Source organism: Ptiloglossa arizonensis, chromosome 4 (genome assembly GCF_051014685.1).
Source record: "Ptiloglossa arizonensis isolate GNS036 chromosome 4, iyPtiAriz1_principal, whole genome shotgun sequence".
Lineage (NCBI taxonomy): Eukaryota > Metazoa > Arthropoda > Insecta > Hymenoptera > Colletidae > Ptiloglossa > Ptiloglossa arizonensis.
In genome coordinates, this window is record NC_135051.1 from 6,651,662 (window position 1) to 6,657,878 (window position 6,217).

Here is a 6,217-nt window from a genome sequence, read left to right on the forward strand (position 1 = left end):
TTTCATCGATTTACGGAACGCATATACCTATGAAGTTAAACCAATACGCAAGAAAACAGGATAATAATCACTAGATTCGAACTCGGACGTAAGCAAAGTTATTAACCACTGGATTCGTCGTCTGTATTGAATTTTATTGTAGGAGGTGGTGAGAATCTAGAAAGATCGAAGAAACATGTGCAGATACTGGCCTTTCTTATTTCGGCATCTGTGTGACATAGATGTTATAAAAACAAATTTGTGTATAATAATCATTGTTTTCAAACCCGAACGTGACCACGATTATTAACAGCAGTATTCAATGTCTGTATTTGTTTTGACGAAGGAGGTAGTGGGGATCGACGAGGATCATCAAACACGTGCAGACGTGCTTCGTACGGCAGCGATATGCAATAATCCTTAAGAAAACAAACTCATATATTCTCTTACGATATCACATTCACCGTCATTTTTACATTATTTTTCTTCGATTTAGTTTACAAATAAGAATTTGATTCTATTGTGCTGGTGAAAATGGAAAATCGGTGAATAATTATCATTAATGATATCGAGTCAATCGGCTATTACATGTGTATTATGTAAGAATTTTGATGTCCGTGGGAAGGGAAAGGATACAAGATGATTTTATCAGCTTGATATCTTAAAGGTTTGTTAAAATTATTAAATTAATATTCACAGCAGTTATTTATGATTACTGATTAGTCTCGGGGATGATTATTTAATTAATGATTATTATTTTTATCATTGTTCTGAACATTGTAATAATCAATGGTCGGATCACTGACTATAGCTATTAATATAAAACAAATATGGTGCACATATTAACATTTTTTAAATTCAAAAATGAAAAATTGTTACCAATAATCATACTGCCGATTCCAATATTAACTGCACTGAACACAGCTTTTATTTCAATGCTTGGATGAGAACTTTTTACAATATATTTACAGTATATATGCATGAACTTAAACTACATTAACCTTATATAATTTTATCCTATATTTGTTTATTAAAAGTTTTTTTTATGCTTCTAGGTTCTGTGTTGATTTAACATAAATAGCAATATCTGTTTTCCATTTTTAAAATTGTTATAAAATGAAGTGCAAAATATGTACATCTTAAAGAATATAATTATTTTTACAGGTAAGTATAATAGCAATCAATTTTTGAATGTTACACCAATTCAAAGTATTCATTATACTCTTAATTTTTTTTGTATGCTATGCTATCTTTTTTTTTATTACCTTGTACTAACATTTTCCTCACAACTGTTTATGACTATACTGTGTGTATTTATATGTACTTACAATAATACCATCTATACTAAAATGTAAGCTTATGTTAATAATTGCATTTAATAAGAACTCATTACTCAAATTACACAGATAACATTTTGATATTTGTGTGATCTCTGAGTGTTCAAGTTATATTTCTACTTTTTCATGTTCATCTCTGTTGAATATTAGTTTAAGATATTTACTTTGAAGCACTGTAATGATTTTATATCATATTAATTGGTGCTGTTGAACACCAGATAGTATGTACCATTATAGGTCTCAGTATGTTGTTAAATCTTTTATTTTTAATATGGTAGTATTGATTTTTTGTTCATGAGTAAACTTTTTAAAGACTTCCTATGCTCTCTTGAATACTTGCATAATGTGTTTATACTACATTATTTTAGAGTCTAAGCAGAGCCCAGTATATTTCACATTCTTATATATTGTTATGGGTGGAAATATATTTAATTTCACGCTGGAATAACGCCTCTAATGCAACGCGGTCTTCGACCAGATATTTGCGGTCGATTTCCGCGTCTCATGCATTTATGGTATTCGTATATCCCGTGGTTCGCTTCGCCTCGACCTGTCGTGTATCGCGCACTTTACTGGTGCATAAAGGTCCTCTTTATGTTTTTAACCGCACTGTGATTATCATCAGAGATCTTAGTCTTTTCAATATTTCGATTATTTTTAATAATGATACCCTCCATGGTGGAAAGATGTTCGTCAGAAATTCAGATAAAATCGTTATTCGCATAAATATTTTATTGTCATTTTTTGTACAACATGCTATTATTTCTATTCTATTTAAATTTGTGTTTATTATCCATTTGTCCAAGTTTTATTTTCGAAAATTCTTTTGTATCATTAAAATATATCTGAACAATAAATTAAAATTAAAATTAAATTAAACTCGAGATACAATCAGTTGTTTTAAGGGACATTTAGCTAAGTGACCGAATGTTAGGGAAGGATACAAATAGTGTTTCCTAGAATTGATTGTTAGGATTTCCGGAAGAGTACGGTAGTCAAAGGCTGTTCGGTAGCCATGGTCATAAAGTTTAGTGTTCTAGCATATGGTGACTGGTACTGGACTAGGTTTATGAGGGGTACATATCCATTTCCCTTAATGCCTCCTTTGGTACTGCTTTAGCTGTTGAGTATTGCAATGGTTACTTGAGAATAATAGTTCTTGGTGAAACAATAGTTTCTGATAGTTATAATATAAAATCTATAAAATAATGTTCAAATCACGATACTACTACATAAACTCATAACAAAAATATTTATGTTACAACATATAAATATCAGTTTTGTCATGTAAATATAGTACAAATATTTACAATTAGTGTCAACATCTGGGTCATTTCCCAATTTTACCTAGTTTTTCAGAGAATAAGTAGTACTTACAAAGTAAAATATTTTTTCCTACCAATTTATAGGCGTTCACAAACATAACATTTATTCGAAACTTTTGCAGTTTTCCTTTGTTAGATGTATTTGTTTGCCAATGGAAAACTGTTCGTTTCCAAACAACAGATTTCATAGCTGCTCGACTACGGTAGCAAACGATAACATTCGCATAAAAAAAAGGTGTGAAGATATTTTGGATATTTGAAATTCCGGGGTATTTTATACATGAACAATATATTTAATTTTGTCATGTTTCAGATACAAGTTACCTATAACTTAAAATGCTGTTAATAGAATCTAAAAATGTGAAAACGTAGTAAAACGTAGACTCTTGAGCTCAACTGCAGAGGAATGCGAGAAATGAATTACGAATTTCGAAAGAAAATAATATTTTTCGGGTGTTGAGAGCATCGTGAACCAAATGTTCGAGTTTCCCTATAACTGCTAGATGACTCGCTGTAGCGCACGAACAAGAAGAAATATTTTCGGTGGTAGATTCTTTGTGCGTCAGGTCACGGATAGTACTTTCGCGAGTAACATCCTGGTGTGTACATAAGCGTCAGATAGGCTCAGCGACCCTTTTTGTTCGCTCTTCTGGTCCTTTGTACGAAGATAGAATGGTGGAATGACGGGCTGTGTCAGCCCGTAGGAAATATATCGCGTTTCTTTCGTGAGCCAAAGTGTCCACAAGCCCTAGTAACCGAACCGCTTCAGTCCACCTTCCGAAGAAAACAAGCTGGCCCATATTAATCCTCGTACAATGCGATGTCCCATCGGTTGGCGAATCCCATGACCATTTGGATTTGGAAATGAACATACTCAATAACTTTTGAATTTGAAAAATGACTTCGATTCTCTCGATAAAAAATTACAGTTCATCCAAACCATTTCGTAGTTGGCGATTCACTGAATTGTTCATTGAATTCGTACAATTTCTGTGTCATCCACTTCCTTCAGAACTTTAAACCTGTTGGACATTTTGGTTTGGACAACTAACTACTTTGCATATTGCTGAGATGAACTTTTCTTCTTTTCTTTGTGGAATTTACTTCAATGGTTGCGATTTTGATCCTTTTAAATTTTGAATTTCTTTTATAATTAATGTTTTTTTTTTTATTTATTTATTTAATGTTTTCATTGCTCAAAATGTGAAACTGCATGTACATAATTCACAGACAACAAATACAGGAGATGTATAACTGCTAGGAGGAGAGATGCAGCTAAAGTGCTGTTATTACACCTATATTTAACTCAATTAACCAGATATCACTTACGCGTGTTCCAAGTAACTCACTATATTCGTTGTATGAAGTATATGTGCTTTCTACATTTCGAGCAACAAGATAAACTGGTATAACGAAGTAAAAGTCGTCTCCGATACGAGTTATCTCTGAAGAAATTGCCTTGAGCGTCCAATTGAATTTAATCCGATTATAATGGGAAAGAGTCGTTTATAATGTGAATATTAGCTCGCAATACACCTCTATTATATTAAAAAATACCGTTTATAGAACAAACCGCTTTTCCACTCTTGATGTTCCTGTAATTCTAATAAACGGTGTAATTTCATAAATGTGGTCGCCCGCGGGAGCAAGATTATAACCTTCGTGATGAATAGCCGAAGAGAATGTAATCTGTGTCCTGGCTGACTGGTGTTTTTAATTAATAAAGCGTGCCACGAATACCGGAGTTAGTTTTTCGCTTTCATACCAAGACTTATGTCGCAGTTCATCAGATAATGTAATTTTCCGCATCATCCTCCATACAGTTACTGTCATTTCTGAGCCAACTGTTCTCCACGAATACTTTGTATAGGTCGTCATGTAGTAATGTGCACTCGAGTTTTCATTATTCAATATTTTTCAACACGGATATTTCAGAATTAGAATTTTCATACACTTTTTTCACTGCTTTCCTCCATGTTAAAGTAAACTGATAAATCCTCTGCGCCGAAACAGACAGAAAATTATTGTTATCTTTCAATCGTGTAAAGTCTGAAGGGACAAATTGCATCGCAAATTTTCGCTCTTTGAATGTGTCCTCTGAGGAACAACGCAAAATGTGTTCCACGAGCAAACTTTATCAGGCCGTAAGTCAAGTAGCATCGCAATTGAGGATAGATCGAAGCGGTGTTCGAGCTTTATGATGTGTTTTCTTGCAGAAAAATGAACGACGGCGTTATTGTTGCAATAACAAGCCGATGCGTCGAGTATGTTCTACATAGCAGGTGTGGATCAATCGCGAAAGAGCTTTCAGCGAGACGCTTCCTGTTTTTCACTGCGTTCTTGGTACAACGTGCTGGCCAACCCTTTCCACCTGCGTTACAACCCTGTCTGAACAAGGAGCACCACCTCGTCCTCCCTGGAATGTCGTAAACGCGTGTACGCATGCACGGTCCATCAGCCTCGTAAGTTCCATAGAGGCTTTGAACTCGTTTCTTCTATGGTACACCGTAGTTAAACATAAATGCAGCCTCAAAGAATAACACGCGCTGATTAAATGCGTCCGTGACTTGCAGCGATGCGCGACCTGTCTTGTTTTCTCTGGGATCTTGTGTAATTTTAATTTTGAATAGATCCGGGTGATACGAGAAATGTAGAATCTAGAATTCTATCCGAGGATAGAATCAATACAGAGAATGTTCAAACCTCGTGTATCGGAATCGAGAATGTACTTGGCAAAGGATGAGTTAACAAGCATGTAACAGTGAGAGGAGAAGTGATTTTTGAGTTTGCGCTTGTAGCACGCCAATACAAAATGGAAAATGGGCGAGCAATTTTCCAAAGATGTAGGTAGGTACGTATATATGTAATAGACATGTATTTCAATTGTAGCAACTTAGTAATAATATATTATCATTTAATAGGTGCGAAGGAATGGGGTGGTGAACAATTGATTCTTTTTTATAAGAATAACAACCACGAGGACAGGAATGAATTTAGTTTAAGACGTCATGGTGTCGTTTTGTCTGCTCATGCAACTCCAATATGGATAAAGAACTTTGAAAGAACTGGTTCGACATTGAAAGAAAAGCCTCCAGGTAGAAGTAAAGTCAGAAGTTTGAGGTGCAGACATAAACTTGTTATGTTGACAGGATTCAGACGTTTCCAAGCGATGTAATGGCACGTTATTTGATTTCAATAAAATGAGGCTACTGTTTATACCGCTAAAGCTTCCTTCATGGAAGCTTTTAAGCTCCCACAGACAGCTTTTCTCGAATCACATCATCTCCATCAGAGGTGGCAGTCAGGAGGTCAATAGGTCTTCAAGCTTAGAAACTTCAACTGTGAAGACATACCATCAGACTTTGTTATGACAACAAGTCTAATCCATCCAACAAGGTCAATCATTAGAAACTCAATATAACGAAAAACACAGCTTACTAAAAGGGGATTAAATGCAATTACTAAGGAAGCATAGCAACTAATGCAAAACTACTGTAATAAAGAATTTCACACTTATATCTCTAACCTTTCACTTAACGAAGACACGAATTATTCATTTTGGAAAGCTACTAAAAG

The 6,217-nt window shown here is 34.5% G+C and overlaps 1 protein-coding gene and 1 long non-coding RNA gene across 3 annotated transcripts in view; one reads left to right on the forward strand and one right to left on the reverse strand.

Annotated features, from left to right (window-relative positions):
• The window catches only part of Sol1, a 636,201-nt gene that overhangs the window by 536,498 nt on the left and 93,486 nt on the right, over positions 1-6,217 (reverse strand). The window lies entirely within an intron of this gene.
• LOC143146222 (uncharacterized) lies at positions 4,976-5,844 on the forward strand. 2 transcript variants are annotated; one of them, XR_012991856.1, is made up of 4 exons: positions 4,976-5,103; positions 5,272-5,488; positions 5,563-5,736; positions 5,791-5,844. It is a non-coding gene; the product is annotated as an uncharacterized LOC143146222 (long non-coding RNA). The 2 variants fall into 2 exon arrangements; XR_012991857.1 differs by lacking the exons at positions 4,976-5,103; positions 5,791-5,844 and having other exon boundaries at positions 5,299-5,492; positions 5,563-5,641.